General features: G+C 43.5%; 1 protein-coding gene and 2 non-coding genes across 3 annotated transcripts in view; 2 read left to right on the top strand and 1 right to left on the bottom strand.

Moving 5' to 3' along the window:
* Positions 1–72, bottom strand: part of LOC130827050 (NADH dehydrogenase [ubiquinone] iron-sulfur protein 3) — a 2,453-nt gene extending 2,381 nt beyond the window's left edge. The window contains exon 1 of the mRNA XM_057692677.1: positions 1–72. This exon is cut by the window's left edge and continues 2,381 nt beyond it. The gene's annotated coding sequence lies outside the window, so the exon portion shown is untranslated.
* Positions 73–6,295: 6,223 nt separating this feature from the next.
* Positions 6,296–6,369, top strand: TRNAF-GAA (transfer RNA phenylalanine (anticodon GAA)). The gene has a single exon. It is a non-coding gene; the product is annotated as a tRNA-Phe (tRNA).
* An 81-nt stretch (positions 6,370–6,450) lies between these two features.
* On the top strand, positions 6,451–6,525 carry TRNAP-UGG (transfer RNA proline (anticodon UGG)). Its single transcript has one exon. It is a non-coding gene; the product is annotated as a tRNA-Pro (tRNA).
* Positions 6,526–18,856: the final 12,331 nt, after the last annotated feature.

The raw sequence follows: 18,856 nt of genomic DNA on the forward strand, positions 1-18,856 counted from the left end.
TAATTTTATTAATAATGAATCTCCTCTAGTTCTTAGGGTCGAGGTATACTGTCTTTTTTTATAGTCCTCCATTGTCTATCTTTAAGTTAGTTACACCAACCCTTTCTTTGTCTAGGACAAACTTCGCTCTGTCATCTTTTCATCGCATTATTTAATAAAATTCATCCTTTTTCTTGAATTTTTTAATATTTCCAAGACTTAAGGCTATGAAGACTTGTACCTAAAGGCTTTCATCAGCTACCAAGCTGAAGGTAGCTTTTTTCTCCTCCATCGCTCAAGCGTTGGGCATTTTACATCATTAAGGAGTTCATCTACCCACACCCTTACTTTCCTTTCCTGCAATCTGACCTTTCTAATGAAGGAAAGAAGTTTAGAACGAATTATTACTGGAAAACTCTCCTTGTAATAAGATCACTCCATGCTTTTTTCAAAGATGAAAGAAAAGCAGAGATTTCATTTCAAGATAAAAACTGTGGATTGAAAGGGTGAACTATCGACGACCTTTGATTTGGAAGAAGGACGCTCGAGAGACCCCCGAAGGGCGTTTAGTGGGAGCTTCCCCTTCCCAAGGGAAATGCCTGAAAGAGTGACCGACGACAGGGAGTGAAGTTTTTTCTTTTTATAGGACGATTTGTCCAAAAGAGACCATGCGACCGCTTCTAATCGACGTTTAATATTATTTTCATAAAGCAGAAGTTTGGCAGCCTTATCATCGGAAGGGATGACGGAGACACTCGAATCAGACGCAGTGTCAATCTATTCATTGTCATAGGCTGAGGAAAGGTGGTCTTCCATCGGATGTTTTTCCTTACGACCGGGAAGAAGTAAAAGTAAACTTCCCTCGTGAGCAGGTAGAAGAGCTCGAGCAGCAGATTTGCGTCTTTGTCTCAGGAACTTCTACTTCAGAAAGGCCTCCATCTTTCTTAGCAGCGGTGGGAATTGGCACGTCAACAGACTTGAATAAAGACCCTCACTCAGGCCAACCTCTTATGAGCCCTTCTAACTACCTTTTTAAATAGAAATTTAAAATAGTAGACAAAGATTACTCGACCGTAAGGAAGGTCATAGCACAAGGAAGCCCCCCTTTCTCCCGTCATGATGAAGATCTTTCTTTCTTTTTTTCTGAATAAGAGCAGCTTACGATAACCGAATCCGTTAGGGCGCCCTGGAGGATCCGATCCCATCCCTGAACTTGGGGAACTCTGGACCGACAGATAAAGAAACTCTTATTTGACTACGGAATCGCCTGAACCTGCCTTTGGATGGACCATAGGCCTGATGCTAGGAAGCAAGAAGCTAAGAGAGTTTGTTTAGTTCGAGCATTAGAAGGCAAGCAATCAGTACACGAATCCCCGTCCTTTAGAAAGATATGCCGCCCCCTCTCTTAACTCTAATACACTGGTGACTAAGAGACTCTCTTCAAGTGGAGTGAAGCCAGCACGCAGTACACAGCATACAGGGGGACGAAATCAATACAAGTAGTGGGGAAAGCCGGCCGAACAAGCAAGGCCAAAGCCAACTGCTGACCTAAGAAGGACGCTTGCGGGAGAGTTTATAGTTTCTCGACAGGTGAATGCTTTACCAAACTCGTATACAACTCCTTTCATGTGTATTGATTTCCGCTTATTACATGCTTGGTTTCCTAAACGATTTCTCCCCAGCACCCCCTGACCAAACAAAAAAGCGGAAAGCCAAGATCTCTATAAAGCGAAGGAAAGAATACAGATGTGAAGCAGAGAAGGAAGAAAGACGAATGCTATGAGAGCTTGGACGGAATAAGGTCTAGTGATTGCAGTTCCTCTCTCAGATAGACCATAAACCCTTCATACGCAATTCGCAATTCTTCGATCCATTCATGAATGCGCAAGAGAAAGCGCTCCATCAGACTAGAGGGAAGTTGGTCTTTCTCCATGACCCCACCATCATCAATTTAAAACTTTCACAGCACGGACGCAATCAAGAAGCTCTTAAGAGATTATTTCGGTATCTATCTAACAATCAAGGGCTGACCTTCCTGCTTGATTTCTCGATCCAATCTCGCACTTTTAAGGATGTTTTCTTACAACCATTGAGAATCTATAGCGCTTAGCTTCCTACCCCGGATAAAAGAGAGATCAGAATAGAGGTAAGGGTTGAACGAACGGTAGGCCCAACTCTGTAGACTTAGCCGGAAGCGGGGCATTCCACCGATTCGACTTAGGGAGAATAGCTTTCTCCTATAGTTGCTTCTTTCCGTTACTAGTTGACAGAGTGGCCCCGAGTGACAACTGCTTGCCCAAGAAGGGCAGGGCTGAAAGTCCCAGCACTAGAAAGAGAAAGAGGAGCATCCAATGAACACCGGGAGAGGAGTAGACTGCGGAAAGACATACCAGGGAACAAGCAAGCAAGTCCGTCTTTTCGGGTTCAGGGATGAGGAATGAAAGGGAGAAGAAGAGCCGTCAACACAGTTTAGGGAAAGGGCTTTGATCAAGAGCCTTTCTTCTTTCTCAAAGTCTGTGCGATAGAGATGGAAAGAGGGATTGAGAACAGCTGCTAAGAAACCAAGCAAGCAAGAAAGTCAGCTCAGTCTCTTCTTTCTGATAGGAGTTCGCATCTTAGTAGAAGATAAGAAGTTCTCGGGTGGGAATGCTTGTTGACTCAGTCTCTGATTCCAATAAGCGACTCGGAACTCTGTTCGCGGTTAGCTGATAATGTTCTTGCTTCTTGCCAGTTAGCTCTCATTAGCTCGAAAGGGACTCGAAGGTATAATATCATATAGTATGACAACGGAAGCATTAGCATAGATAGAGGAGTTCCTTATCCCAGTACTAGGGCGAATGGCATAACTGCTTCTATCTCTTTTTACGGGTAGAATCCGCTATTTTTGAATAAGCCCAGAGTGAAGGAGTTTTTTCCGGAGAAAGCCCAAGAGATGAGGAATCTGAGAAAGCTTATCTTCTGCCTACCAAAGACAGAGGGTCAGGTGCTGTCTGATCTCCTTTGTGATATCTCTTCTTTTGGCTGCAGCTACAGCTAGTAGGAAGAGTCAAAGCTCTTAGGAATCTTAGTTTGCTTTCTTTCTTCCGTCCCTTGGGACCGCTCTTTGGTACTTAAACTCTTTACCTGATTCTCGTCCCGGAACCTGGGGTCAATCAGCCCAATCCCTGGCGTCTTTTGAATTGAAGGATTTCCTGAGATTTCAATAGAGTCCTTGAAGTCAAACCGAAGACGATGTTACTGATGTCAATCTTTATCCGGCTTCTGCTTCAGTGCTAGAAGTGTCTGCTCCTTTTCTTTTAGGTGACGCCAGAGCGCTCCTATACTATCACTATGGGAGATCCGCCGGACTACCTTTCGACTGAGCTCTGCTCCCGCGCTTGAAGTTTCGTTCTTTTGTTTCATAAAGACAAAAAACAGAACAGTTCTCCCAGCAAGGGGAATCCTAGAGGGGAAAGCGCAAGTTTTTACATTATTTCAAGTAAAATCTTTCCGTAAGCTTCGCTTAAGCGACTACATACCTGAGGTTCCTAGCTCTCCTCTCTCTTTTGGGTTGGAAAACTTTCATATCAAGGGGAAGGTTGGTTAGCTCTATCGAACGAAGGTTAGGTTTTCAAAGTGGTAGGCTTAGAGCCAGCAATAAAGCGTCCCTCCGGTTGGGACAAGCGAATGAGATCCGGGCTCAGCCCTTTTGTAGTAAACGCAGCTTAAACACTATCATTATTCCAAAACATTTCTTTAAAAATGAAAAACCCATAGTAGTTATTCTTAACCTCCCAGGGAAGGGCACTTGATTGATCAGAAGAAAGGTCTACTTCTTCCCCCTTATGCTATGGAGGTCGTTAGCGCTACCAGTGTATTTGTTCTTCTGCTTGTCTGCTATCTTTAAAAATGCCTTCTGTCAGTATGAGTGAGCGTCTTTTCCCAGCTCCCGGTCTTTATGATTTCCTTGCCTTACTACCGAGATAACGTGCCTAAGTAGCATAACAATCAATATAGATCCTATCCCCTTTCCTTTAGTCGAAAATAGGTTTCATACGAGGTAGGGCCTTCCCATCAGAGCAACTTGATCACTGGATTCTTCTATTTGCTTTCTTATCCCTAAAGAGAGACAAGACAAAAGTGGTGGTGTACTTTTCTCAATAGAGTTTTTGAGCACTCCTAGCCTATCATATGGTTTTCTGCCTCTCAAGATTGCTTTTCTTTTATTAAATTAAGGCTTTCGTTCCAGTCCCTCTGTCTTCCATTACGTTAGTAGGTCGATAGGTGAACATAGATAGGTTGCTTGCTAAGGAGTCAACCAAGCCAGTTCTTTTCAAGCCTTACAGCAAAGAAAAAGAGATCAAGAACAGGAGGTATGTAGTCGCTTATGCGAAGCTTAAGGGAGTTTACTTACTTACTTGATAGAGTAAGGTAGTAAGAGTTTGATAAAATAATAAGGCTAGTCCTAAAAGCAAATTCTTCTTGTGGCTAGCTGTTCAAAATCGTCTCCCCACTGCGGACAGGTTGATTAAGTGGAATATCCATTGTTGTGCCACGTGTGTTCTCGAAAATGAAAGTCTAGATCATCTACTTCACAAGTGCTCCTACACTCGGCATATCAAGCAGCAAGTCATGGCTATTTTCAGGTATGTTCAACAACAAAGAAATTTGGAAGATGAAGTCCAAATGTTAGTAAGGATCAGCAAAAAGAAAACTATGAGAGCAAAACTTTTTGTTATGCTATGGACGGAAATGCTGTACATGGTCTGGTTACAAAGGAATGAAAAAGTGTTTAGAGGTCATGTTCTTAGTTGTGACCCAGTTTGTAGGCAGATTTTGTTTAGGGTGGCTTGTAGAGCTGCTGATAGTATGAGGCAGTTAATGATTCCTGCTAGGTAGATTGTGATTCTGGTCTTTTCTTTTTTCTGGTTGGTTTCTTTGTTTGGTAGGCTGATTCCTTGCACATGATGAGGCCATTTTGCCAACCCTTCCGTCAAGGTGTGGTTTAAGTGTCCACTGATGCAGTTTTGGTTTTGCTTTGGCATAAGTTCTAATATCATAAGGGTTTCCTCGTAGGAAAGCCACCTTAATCAGTCAAGCAAGTAATTTGAATAGGGATTATGAACAGGCCCTTACCTTGGCCTTAGCCGTTCGATTGATTGTTCTAAAGCCAAGCCTTTCACTTCATTGTTCAAGCTCTTGAACATGGGTTGAGTTCATACATTATGAAAGCTTTCCTATTCAAGACATACTACCAATTCCTTTGAAGCTACTACCACTACCGAAGCCGGCTTGCTTCTTTTGGTTACCGGTTGGGCTTTTGCGCGATGGGAGATTAGTCACCGGAAGACTCGCTGGCTGGCTCGTGCAATCTTAGAAAAAAGCCTTCTCCATACTTGTTTCAAGTAAGTGAATTGGCATTACCTTAGTAAGCTAGCTTTCTAAGCTAAGCAAGCCTGGTTCTCCGGGCACTACGGTAGGACGTGGATCGATCATGACGAAAATGGACTTTTCCATAATGTAATAGAAGAGTCACAGTCCAGTTCCCCCGGCTATCTCTTATTCTTACTAGTTTAAAGAGATATGAATGAAAGCGGGTAAGGGCTTGGCTTAACCCTGTGTTCTCTCCTAATCAGGTCGGGGGCGGAGACCGGCAAAGTTCATCATTCAGTGGTAGAGTGTTCATAGAAAAGAAGGCGTCGCCCAACGAGTGGCAGATTTTTGTGGTGGATGCTAAGGCAGTTCCTTTTTTCTGGTTTCTGGAGAGAATCTCGCTCGTGGAGGAAGAGTACGCGTGCTAGCGCGCTACGGCTTAGGCAGTTGATCGGATCAGATAGCCCTTCGGGCTACCGCACAGCAAATTCCGATCAACAACTTGGAGGTATGGCTGAGTGGCTTAAGGCATTGGTTTGCTAAATCGACATACAAGAAGATTGTATCATGGGTTCGAATCCCATTTCCTCCGGCACGGAAGTGGAACGAGCGGGCGAAATTACGTGAGAGAAAGGACCGAACCCCTTGGTGGAGTCCAGTCCCCCGGAGGACTGAATAGCACTACTTAGTGACTAGGAGCAGAGAGCCTGTTGCGCCTTGTTTTTTTGACCGGCCTATCTTCTTTCTATAAGCAAGCTCCCTCCGGCCGGTAGGTGCCTGGACGTCTCTCGGTTCTTGAGCATGTTGGGAGATTAGGCGGCAGTTGAAAAAGCTGCTCGAAAGCTTTACGAACAAGCGAAAAGGGGCCTACACTGAAACTGTAAGGGCTTTTTTTCTCTTTCTTCTTACTTAAGAAGAAAGTGTAGGGCGCTCTTCGATGAAGAAAAAAGACTTTAGGAAAGTTGTTCAGGTAGCTCAGCTGGTTAGAGCAAAGGACTGAAAATCCTTGTGTCAGTGGTTCGAATCCACTTCTAAGCGGGCGAAGGGTCCAAAAAGGATGAGCGAGTTCGGCTCGAGTCTTGATCGATCGGGTAGATCTATATGCTTCGGAGGGTGATACGAGGTGTAGCGCAGTCTGGTCAGCGCATCTGTTTTGGGTACAGAAGGCCATAGGTTCGAATCCTGTCACCTTGATGTGCACAGCCCCGTAGACTATAAGGCTGAGTTTTACTTTGTTTGATCACACTCGAAATTCTGTAACCTTGATCCACTTTGTCTACAAAGAATTGTTGGTTGTATAATAAAACTTCCCTCACCCCTAAGAAATGAAAAATTTTGCATCCTTCTTATTTAATGCAGGGTTTTGTATGGCGTTGCCATTGGCATAATAAACTGAGGTGGACTGGGAAACGTTCCGTCGACAAAGCCCAGATTTCAGATTAGAATGTAGGAATTGGGATTTCAAAAGAAGATAATTGGTAGAGTCAAGGGAAAAGATCTAGTGTCTCTTTGCCCGGGGTAGTTCCTCTTTCTCGAGGATCCGTTCTAGTAACCCCTTCCCTTCGGTCGGACATGCGCGTAAAGACACCGTTCGAGAGCTATGATCAAGCAGAAATAGCATAAGAAAGAGAAAGTAAGTAACTCAGTACGCGTTCCCAAGACTAAGGTTGTTTACTCTCTGAGTTGTAAGACTCTGGAAGTTTACCCAGAACTGATCTATATCATACCTAGCGCCTAGGGCATATAGACTAAGGGTTGGGAAGAGTGATTCCCGGTAGCTGGTAGTGGTAGTGGTACCTACCTGCTAAGCTATCCCCTTTTTTTATATACTCTCTTTTTTGCCTGCCCTGAAGACTATCAAAGGGAGTGAAGTAATCTGAATCAAAAGAAATTACACCAGCTACTGCAATTGCTACAGCAAGAGTAGAGGACTCCGGCTTAAGAGGAACTTCCGAGACGTGGCTAAGGCTTTCGAAACTAGAACCCAAGGGTATGTTTAAAGCACAGTTTCGCCCAGAAGCTCATAGGTCAGGTCGAATACCGGCTTTCTCTCCTTAGCCTATGCTCTGCCTTGCTTTGGCCGAGGCTTCCTTCTCTCCCATTAGCTGTAGAGCATCCAGTTCAAGCAGAATCCTAATTTGAAGATGGCACCTTCTTACCCTGTCGTCTGGAACTAAAAAAAAATTCCCTTTTGCCTGGTGTGAACTACGCCCCCTTCCGAGAACAGATGAATGCTACTTACTTTGGTTCTTTCACCGAGTGTTGGATCCTTCTACTAGCCCTTAAAGAAATAGCCATTCTAGCATCGCGTATTCCTCCAACTCCAACAATGGATTCTTCTTGCTTTGGCTGATCTGATCACAGAAGCAAAAAAGGCTCTTCCTGATGTGAGATTTACTGGTATGAAAGTCGCTAGGGAGGTAGGAGAGCAGTAAAGACTAGCACCGCTCACCGCTTTCTTTCAAAGAGAAAGATCGGATTCTATACCAGCCCTTTCTCTCCATCTCAGAAGGAGAGTGGAATCCCTTGGCTACGAAAGAAGGCTAGGCTCCTTGAACCAGAGCAGAGCAGTCTAACAAGGGGCAAGAGACTCTTTGTTCACAGCTTCACATCCTAGTGCCAAGGTGCCCAGCTAAGGCCAAAGGGCTGATTCAATATCACCGGAGTCCTGAACAGAGAAAGCCTCGTCTACGGGTCAACACCAAGGCAAGATTGATGCTTATAGCCTTCATGCCAAGGAAAGACGTCCAAAAGCATCCTTCTTTTTCTATAAGATCTGCTGCGGATGATATAGCTGCTCCTAGTCCGACAACTAGAGCCAGAACCAAGGATGGCGCGAATCGCTCGAATGCAGAGATTGGCCAAGAGCTGACCAAAGGAGAGGACCGCTTACTCCTTTTGTTATCATTCCCGGCCAACCATGCCATGAAGAGTCGACAAGAGCAATCGCAGCTTCTTTTTTGCCCCTTTCTACGTCAATTTTTCAATAGCTGGTCCTATTCTTCCCTAAATCTCGCCTGATCTTTCTTAATTAAGGTGAGGATGGCACGTGCTTTCCTAAATCCATTTCACCGGGTGTTCACTCAAACTCCTTCTTCATTGAACCCGGATCGGAAAGTGAGTCCCCTAAGGCCTAAGGCTTACTCAGGTAAGACTTCTTCCTTCTCCCCTTCCTCCACCAGATGCGGATGAAAGAGCTGCTTCTTCTTAAAGAGTCCTAACCGAAAGAATTGAATCCAGATCGGAATAAATAAGATAAGGGGAAATGTCGGCATAACCACTGCTATTTCATCTGCCGTTGAAAGAATAAGTCTTGCTTTGGCTTGATTGCTTTCACCAGGTCTAGCTAGGCTGGGAGTCGATTAGCCCGAGTTGTGTTAAGATAAGTGGCACTTGAATTTGAAGTAGCCATCGGCCAGGTCTTGGATGCTGAATTCTCGGTCTTACCACTTGTATCGATAGACCCACTTTCATTTAATGCTGAGGTGAGGAGATTGATTTTAAATAAAATCCTGATCCTGATCTTCGAACTTTCTCTCTGCTTGAAGTCAAAACAAAGCTTGTTCCAGGTCACAGGGAAAGCTTTTCTTGCTAATCTGGTGATACCGTAGTAAAGGTAAAGTAAAGTAGCCGAGGAATCTCTTTTTTTCCCTAGAATTCAGATGCGCTAGCCTCCGTGCAGAGAGCAAGAAGAGGGTCCGAAAGAGCTATCGTTAAAGCGCTTACTTAATAGAAAGAAAGGCTATTCCTTTCCTTAATACGTTTTGCACTACTTTTTTTTTATTTACACTAGCTATATTATTTATATGTTATAAAGTTAACTGCACTGCTGCATTGCATCCCGTAAAGAAAGACTTAGCAAAAGTCTTCACAGTCCTAGGCGCACTAGACTAGAATAGATAGCACAGGTCGGAGGTGAAGAAAAGACTTTCGGAACCGATCTCCGGAGTCCATCCCCGCCTTTATTGAGAAGAAAGAGAGATTAAGGTTGGACATCCATCGCTGCCGTGATGACTCAGTTGAGTGTTCATTCGACCTACCCGGCCGATCAAACCTATCCGTTTTTGGGTTCGATCCAGCAAGTGATCCATAAGCACCAGTAGAAGCAGAAGCATATCCAGAAGCCGATACCAACAGCAGTAGAGTAGAGAAAGACCTCCGCTAATAGAACAAGAGGCATATCAGCCGATGATAACGAGAGCAGTACCGATAGCACCAATAGCATCTCTTCCAGTTCCTTTACTAGCCAAGTATAGATGAGATAGACCTCGGGGACTTTCCTTCTTCTTTTAGTTGAAGATTTTTCTATCAGAGGTAAACTAAATAGAGATAGCGCATTCGGCTTCATTTCCTTGCTCAAGGGCCTTCTTTCGAGGCTTTATCGGGTGTTGCTGTCTGATGATATCTCAAACCATTAGGTTTGTCAAATTCACTCCCGGAAGAACGAAAAAAGAATTCATGAATGCAATGAAGCAAGCCAAGCCCCTTCTTCTTAAAGCTGCTCCTTACTCATTATAAACCACACAAAAAAGAAAGAACAAAAGGCAGGCTATACCCGGGTGTAAGGACCCTTCCTTAATATCAAGGACCATTCCTACAGGCAAAGTCACCTTGACCAGTATCATGAGCTATCGAGTCTTCTACCAACGAAACAAGATCCTCCTCCATCTCCGCACGCCCACCAAAGGATTGGTGATTCGGAGTGTCGTGGTTCGAAGGGTCAGGGGGTTTAGGTGGGACAATGATGTTCTGCTTCGGGTTAACATTATTAATAGGGTTATCCTAATGGGGTTGGTTTGGGGGATGGAAGATGGCCTTTTTTGCATGGCACTATTACGTGCAGGCACATGCATGGGTTTTGAATGATCTCTGGTAGTTTCCATATGCTATGCTGTTTTCCAACGTTTTTATTTTGGGTAATTTGGCTTTCGGTGTGAGTGAATTGATCAATCATCACCGCTACTTTGACTCTCAAACAGAAGAGACGGAAGAAGCGGAACATTTCATATAAGCGCCCTAACAGCTTTCACCGAAGAGCTCGAGTACAGGCTAACCAACGCACAGTTCGGCAAGCAAACGGGAATCAATCTAACTACGACCTTCCCTAATTTCATGAGAACTCTTGCTCTTAGAAGTCAAAGATCGAGGTGATATTCCTTTCCTAGTGTAACCTTTGATGAGTTCAGTGGCCATTAGTATATTGTCACTAATCTGCCTACCAGGGATAAAGCCTGATTGAGAAATATCCACAACCCCAGCAATCACCCTTTGAATTCTTGCCTTGGCTATAATCTTCTATATCATAGAACAAGAGGCTATTGGTCTGAAATCCTTGACCAATGTAGGATTAGGAACTAAGGTCACCAAAGTGCAATTAATAGCCTTTGCCAAGTATCCCGTCTTGAAGAATTCTTGTATAGCAATCACAATGTCTTTTTTGAGAATCTTCCAAGCTTTCTTAAAAAAAAGAGCATTAAACCCATCCACCCCTGGGGCCTTATCATCCCCTATAGCATACAAGGCATTTTCAATCTCGACTTCAGAAAGAGGCTTGCATAACTCCTCCCCTTCTTGATGAGAAACCCTAGCTCCAGTTCTTAATACATTCAGATCAGCCATGGGAAGTGATTGTGCTCTGGAACCCAGCAACCTTTTGTAAAAAAAAACTAAGAATTTCAGTCTGAACATCAGCAGGTTTGTCAATTCTCTTACCTTGTACATCATACAGGAGTAAGATCCGATTGCTGTTATATCGTGCTTTCATAGCAGAGAAAAAGAACTGAGTCTTTGCATCACCCAACTTTAACCACTGGATTCTCGATTTATCTTTCAGTGCACATTCTTCAATTGTTCTCCATTTAGCCAACTTGACCAGTAAGTCCTGCTCTTGATACTGTAAATCTCTATCATGGTGCTGTATTTGTAGCTGATTCTGCACTTCTAATAACTCACTTCTCAACTGATCAATCTTCTGATCTGAGTAATGTGAGCAAATTCATTCTTATGCAATTCTTTAAGGCCGCTCTTTATTCTTTTTAACTGATCCCAAATATGCTGCAAATTACACGTTGCTACTGGTACCTCCCAATTTTCTTTAATCAGTGTATCAAAGTTTGCATGTTCAGCCATGTAATTGAAAAACTGGAAAGGTTTCCCTACCTTAGCTTTATCATCACACACATGTAATATTAAGGGAGAATGATCAGAGAAAAGAGGCTGCAAATACTCACATTTCACATGACCAAAATCAGCCATCCATTTACAGTTGCCAAAACCCCTATCAATCCTACTATATATTCTCTTACCCACTCCCAAGAATGATAAGGACCAGAACAAAAGAATTCATTGAGTTGAGCATCCACCACTACCTGAGACAAATCTCTAATTTCTGCATAAGTCACAGGATTGCCATTCTCTCTATCTATTACATTCATCAAATCATTAAAGTCACCCATAACTACCCAATCTTCTAACTGACAACATCCTGCAAGTAGCCTCAATTCTTGCCATAATGGTTGTCTACTGGTCACAGTATGCAAACCATAAACAAGAGTAAGCAGAATTTGGGAAGTCTGGTCAATATCCTTAATCTTGCAATGTATATATTGCTCATGTCTTTTTAGTATTTCCACTTCAGCATTAGAGGAAGGAAGAAAACGATCAGTTCCAAGACGAAGAACAACCACACCCGCTAGCCGGAGAGGACATTATCTAGCATGCTTACGAACCGAGCCGATCCTGATTGGCTCATTCAAAGGATTATCCCCGCTCCAACGATTGAGACTTCCGGTCCGAAACGAAAGTACTTCTTACTTCTCAAACGTGGCGTGTGCGCCCCGGTCACTCACTCTACTATAAGAAGAAGTCAAGGCATCAAGGCAGTCTTAAACTCAAAGCTTCCTTTGGGCGGCTAGGAACCCGATAAAATGCTCCAATCTCACATTTCGATGTCATTTAGGAGAATGCCTGATCGCATCTACTATTTTCCCGAGTTAGATTACTTTCTTTGCTTCTCCTTCCTGTAAGAAGGAAGTTCTATCAATGCTTGTAGCTACTCTAACCCTAATGGTTTGACCTATCAGCTGCTTCCTGCTAAGGGAAGACGTTTACATTATTACATTATATAGTAAAGTAAATAGTAATATGGTAATGAAATTCTCTTAGTATCTACTGTAATTAAAATTACATTTCTGAAGAAGCAAGCAGGTGGAGGAAGAGCAGGTATGAAGTCGCTTAAGCGAAGCTTACGGAAGGCAAAGGAAGAAAATAAACTCAATACGGAGAAAGTCAAAGCCCTGCAAGGGATGTGAAGCCCTTCTCATCACCCAGTGGATCAAGGAGGTAGTCCGTTTATTGAATCCATTCCAAATGATGTGCTAATCAGAAGGCCTACTTATTCTCCTAATGCAACCCGGCGTTGTAGGGGATTCAATCTGATCTCAAGATATGCTCCTCCAACCAAGTACTAAAGGTTCAGGGTGATCCCATCCAGCATAGGCGGGTAGAGTTAACTAATCCGGGGATGATGAACAATGATGCTATAGCTGCTCGCCTTTCCGCCTCAGCACCGCATCTATCGACCGGGCGGGGTTGAGAGCTTTAAGCAGGGGCAGGTAGGGGTATATATAACCCTGTCCAGTACGAGTACATTCAAAGGGCAGATGGGTCGATTGCCAATCATTAAAGCACTCATTCATATATCTTGAAGTTGTGAGATAGCATTTTTCTACCCTCGGGCTACACGCTTATTCGATAGGATAAGGACCTAAGCAAGGGTATGATATAGGAAGAAAGTACCTTTGGCTTGAGGTGGAAAAATCTCTTAGCTTTCAATACTACATCCGTATTACGTAAAGTACCTATTCTGTGCTAGCTTTCTAGTCTTCTCCACGGTAACGGTTGTAGGTGTCCGCTCATAGCTTCTTGTTCCTTTCTTTCTAACAGAATGAATCAAAAGAGTCACCCTCGGGGGAGGTTTTAATAAGGAAGTTTACTTACTCACTCGTTAGAGTGAGGTTATGTAGTAGCTTATTAGAATAATTAAGATCTTTATCTGTACTTTTTAGTATATTTCGATGGTAAATGGTAATTAGTATATTTCTTTTCGATGGGAAGATGAATCAATATTCCAAATAGGTTGCTAGAGAATTGGATCTTAGATAGTGCACGAATGAATGCATAGTAAAAGTCAGTCTTGGGGTAATATCCTCGTATGAACAACAGGATATGTGTAGAATGCTGAACATGGAAAGAGGTGAGTTTCCTTTCAGGTATTTAGGAGTACCCTTATCTCCTAAAAAGCTCACTTATGTACAATGGTAAAGAAGGGCGCTTCGTTCCTCGAATAGATAGGACATCTACCGGCTTATCCCCTCCCTTCTGATGAAGGGGCAGTTTTCACCGCCTTCTCACGCTAATGAAAGCCCTTAAAGAACAACTACTGCGAGAGCCTTTCCTTCCCCTATTAAGAGCTACCTCACCACTACCTACTAGTAGTCCTTCCTATTTAGAAAAAAAAATCTTTGGTCTCCTCAAGCTTCGCTTAAGCTACTACATAACCTCCTTTAGACATGAGAAGGAGGCTTTTACCTATACCTATACTCTTTCTTATTACGGTCAGAAGGCCTCTCTTTAAGCATCTTTAGAAGAGTTTGAGTTCTAAGGTTCCAAGGCCAGAGGCGAGTACCGATCCTAACCTAAATATAGCTATGGGGGTATTGACTTGTTCAGGAGTCCGCCTTCATGGGAGTTTTAGCTTGACTTCCTCGCTTTAAGCTTTCAAAGTCAATAAGACCCATTTTCCACGAGGATTACTTTAGGATATGCTTACAAGGGAAATGTAAAACTCGAATCCACGGATAGACGGACGGAAGGGAGAAAGAAAGGACATTAATAGGAACTAAAAAAGGCACCAACATTGGTGACTAATAGGGATTCAAGTTCTGGCAAATAAGATCTTTATCTCGTTCAAAGACTGCGGGTATCGGAGAAAGAACAGCAGCCTATTTACAAGGGTTTGTCTCTGACTCTCTTTATAGTTCACTCGTTGCATCGGCATAAGGGATACCTTTAAGTCTACCAAGTCATATCGAGTAGGCGGTCTTCACTGGTTCTTCTCCGGAATCGTAATGTACAGGTCCAAGTATGCGCTATTCGATGCTCTCCTTGACCTTTCTCATCCTTATCGTACGGGACTAGAGCGAGCTGGCTAAGAAGCATCTTCATTTGCTTTCTTTGCATCCCTCCTTTCTTTCTCTATTCATTCGGTCAATAAGATAAGGCTTTCAGAGGAAATATAAGAGATTAGACTCCCGAGTGAAGGGGAGTAACCTAACCACTTATTTTGAATCGAAACCTTAGAATAAGTGGTAGCTAACCGAAGTTAATCAAGTTCTCTTAGCTCTTCTCCTCGGGAATGAGCTATCATATCGAAAGCTCTAATTCCACTCTACCTGGTATGTAATCATCCAACAGGGCATGTAGTAGGTGCGTATAAAACTCAACCTTAAGATGCCTTAAAGGCCCATATTTCCATCGCTGGTGCTAATTCTGCAGTGACTGATAAGATCCATTCTTATGATTCTATCATTCTCCTCTCCCTGGATTCCCTTATTGGAGCATCAAAGTAAGGTTTTTCATTACTGAGATCGGCATATTAGCTCATTCCTTTCCGAGAGTAAAGTTCCTTCGGGGCTTGGCTAGACTCGGCAACAAGAATCGGTTATGGAATAGCCTTTAGTCGGCTTTCTCGTTCTTAAGGACTTTCTGGCCGGTAGGCTTTATAGCGGACCTGCCTTGCTGACAGCTAGGATATTACATATATAGTTGTGTTTGCCTTCACTTAGAAACTCTACGCCCCCTATTAGAGTTAGAGTAAGGCATGCTCTCGAAACTATATTCGCTCGTTCTTGTCTCCAGCGATTAACCTATTCCAGAGCAGTCTGGTGATTAGCCTATCCCGCACTAGTCGAAGCCTTCGTAAACTCATTGTCGGGTTCTATCGTAGTGAAATCTGGAGGGCGCACTTGTTCTGCTTTGATGTCTCATTGTAGGACTCTTGATAGTACCTTGGGCTGAGAGAGACTTTTTAGGCCATAAGCGATAGGACCGTGCTAGAACTATAAGAAGAGCTCAAGGTTTTAAGATCGACGTATAGTATATGCGTCGGAAGTATGAAAGGTCTTTTCTTTCATTCGTAGGTGCGCTCGTTCCGAATTTCTTTGTACCTATTTTGTTTTTCGAAGAACCTAATGGAACTGAGTAAGAAAAGCGACTCCTCTTAACAGAAGAGGCGGAAGAAAGGAGAATTCCGATCCGATGCAAGAAGATCAGCTCTTTCTCTGGCTCCTTTACTTGAAACCTTTGAATTGAGTCAGTCAAAGAGTTTTCAACTCCGATCCTTTCAGCCCTAGTTTAGCTCTAAGCCAAGGCCTTTAGTTGATCTGGTTCTTAGTATCGTTCCTCTTTAGTCTAGCTGACAGCGTTTCCCTTGACTCGCATTTATGCGCCTGCTTTTGGAAGTAAATATTCTCTCTTTCCTCTAAGTCGAAAGCGAGTTCCGTTCCCTCGTTTACTGCTTTCCGAGCTTTCCGTATTTCTACCCTTCTTTATTAAAGAGAAAAGGTGAACATCCTTCCATGGCAAGTTTAGGCGCTGCAAGCGTTTCTCTTTCTTTCATCTAGTGAAGTAGATTCCAATTCCGGTGAAGAAAAGAGTGAAACTCCGATAGCTACAGGTCTTAGCCCCAAACTCAGAAGATATCCCAAACTTCTCTCTCCCCACTGCTACCGGTCAAGCTTCTTTTGATATGGTGCTTTCCCTGAAGGAGGTAGGGCTTGAAGAATTTGGGTACTCAACAATGGGTTAAGCCTTTAGCTACGGCTGTTGGGGGCAAGTAAGTCTGACGCAGCCTAAACTAAAACTAAACAAACCTTACTGCCTTCAGGAAGGAGTCTTCCCCATCGAAATAGTTATTATCGGAAGGTGATTATGGTCACCGAAATTAAAGAATCAATAGGCCCGGATCACGGATTAGTTCAGTTTGTTATAAAGAAAATATAAAAATAAGAATAAATAGCCCAAAGCACACGGGGTAGACGAACATTTTCATTGTTGTTGAAAGCATTCCACGAGCAAAAAATGGAGGTTTTTATTCAACAAATGCACTTTTGAGATGAGATGGCACTCCGCCCTAAAAAGGAGTGAGCTTTCAAAGGTCTTTTATCAATTCGATTTTTTAAAATTGGATGTCGGTCGTGGATTCTTTCTTTTTTTTTGAATCTAAAGGTCGAGCTCTCTCAATCGCTTGAGCTGGTCGCTTCTTTAAGCCCTTGCCGCTCGAATTTATCCCTTAAAGTTTCTCATCTGTCGATAGGGGAGAACAAATGAAGTGTATAAGACGCAAATACTCTTTAGTTATAGTATCCTATTTTTAAGGAAAGCATTCGTTACTTTCTCGTAGCTAAGAGCTCTCTTCTATTACTAGAATAAATGAATTGCTAGAGTTGCTTGATTAGTAGGCCAGATGGGACTTTTAAGTGAAAGGCTTAAGTAAGGCTTGGGAAGATTTAATACATTTGAACTCGATCCATGTAAGGAAGCTCCCGGGGGAGCCCGGGCAAGTAGGTGAATCCACAAAAGCACTAGCAGTGCCAGTAGTTGGTACGTGGATATCATCAGGATGCAGCTTGACTAGCTCTTCATCCATGATCTTCACTGCAATCTTTCTAGCACCATCGCCTTTCTGACTGGAAGCATCAGCTGTACCTATATCATGATCGGGCAGCCACGCAATGTATTTCACTCCGGTTCAGCGCAACATGTACACAGGCGCTAAAGCCCTTGTTTCGACCTCAACCTTCTATTTTGATTTGAACTAATTCGAATCTCGTGACCTTAGGAAGGGCAGAAAGGCTAAATGGATTTAGGAGCGAAATAAGCAGGCTATCCCCTTCTTATTAAAAAACGCGGGCCCCGGCACCGGTTCGGGCTAAATCAAAGTAGCAGCAATCAACGGGCTCAAGGTATGCAATCGATCAATATATTTATTGAGGGTAGATAAGAGGCTATTCCTCTTACCGTACTTCTCGATGGAAAAAAGCTCTTACAGAAGAAGAGTCCTTAGGCCGACATTAGCAGTAGCCCTAGTAAGGCCGACAAATACAAAGAGGGACGGTGCGACAGCGCTTTTTAAAAGCCAAAAGGCTAGTTCAGTCACTTCCGAATGAATAAGAGTTCTCTTTCTCGATCGAAAGAACCAACATCGAATGGACAAGCTAAGAATCATCGCCCGAAAGAAAGTTCCTTAATGCTTTTCAAGCACTAAGTAAGTAAACTACCTTATGCTTTACACTAGGCAAGTAAACTCATTAAAACTGCGCATAAGCAACTACATACCTGCTGCCGGAGAACTTACGGAAGTTCGATTCGATCGTCCTGTTTGGGCTGGTGGCGAAGCCAATACAGATAGCCACTCAATTGATAGATCTCTTTACGATGATCAAGAGCCCGCCCAACCTGATCTTCCTGTTGAAGTACGGTCGGACGAACCAGAGTTAGCAGAGGATCCAGACTTTGATCGAAGATGGCAAGAAGCATTGGCATTTGCCAAAGAAAGGAAGTGGAAAGAAGGCTCTCCAAATGCTGACAATACCACTGCTGCTCCTTCGTTGAACGAAACTGCTACGGTGAACGCCGCTGTTCCGGCCGTGAAACATGAAGAGCGCTACTATTATCACTCCTCACTCTAAAGAGTCAGTGAATTGCATTACCTCAGGGATAGAACTATTGCAGAAGAGACTTGATCAAGGTGAGTTTGCTGAGTTCGAACGCCAAGTGTGCTGGAGCGAAGAGCGGGGCATGCCAACAGAGCCAGTCATAGAACTGATCCTAGATCTCGAGAAGGAACAAGAACAGCTCATCCAGCAAGTGAGAAGAGAGGAAGTGCGCTTGAGAAGGGAGTTGCTAAACGAAGAAGCTTCGAACCAAGGGAGCCTACGGTTGGGAATGATTGTTGGAGTCAGTACGTTCGTAAAGGTGCAGCAGAGACAGCAGGAGAATTGGATTACGACGGTTCAGCCTACCAAATTCAAATGATACTGCCGGTCTATGGAATCCCTCTGTTCATTGAAGAAGTCCCTAATGGACTCCAAAGGGTCGTAGGCGGCTCTTCCTGCTAAAGCAGGATGTTCCGAGAGCAATTGCCCCCATACAACGTAACACGAGTGCCCTTGTTCCCGGACCTGTAGGTCCCGGTTTTCAAAGTTTATTAAAGCATTATACTCCTTTTGTGTTGTACAGGACTCGAGGCCTTCCCTTATCTGATTCCAAAAGTCTCCCCTAGGTTTATCTAGGAGAAAGACGCAGTTGGAATTTTCCAAGGAAGTTATACGCCCTCGGATAGACGATTCCAATCCAAAATCACGCGTAACAGGCCACCCCTCCAGGAGCACCCCCTCATCAAAAGCTTCCCACCGGGCCTGCTGAGACGAATCTAATGGGGGGTTGTTAGATGAGGAGGGAAGAG

Source organism: Amaranthus tricolor, chromosome 11 (assembly GCF_026212465.1).
Source record: "Amaranthus tricolor cultivar Red isolate AtriRed21 chromosome 11, ASM2621246v1, whole genome shotgun sequence".
Lineage (NCBI taxonomy): Eukaryota > Viridiplantae > Streptophyta > Magnoliopsida > Caryophyllales > Amaranthaceae > Amaranthus > Amaranthus tricolor.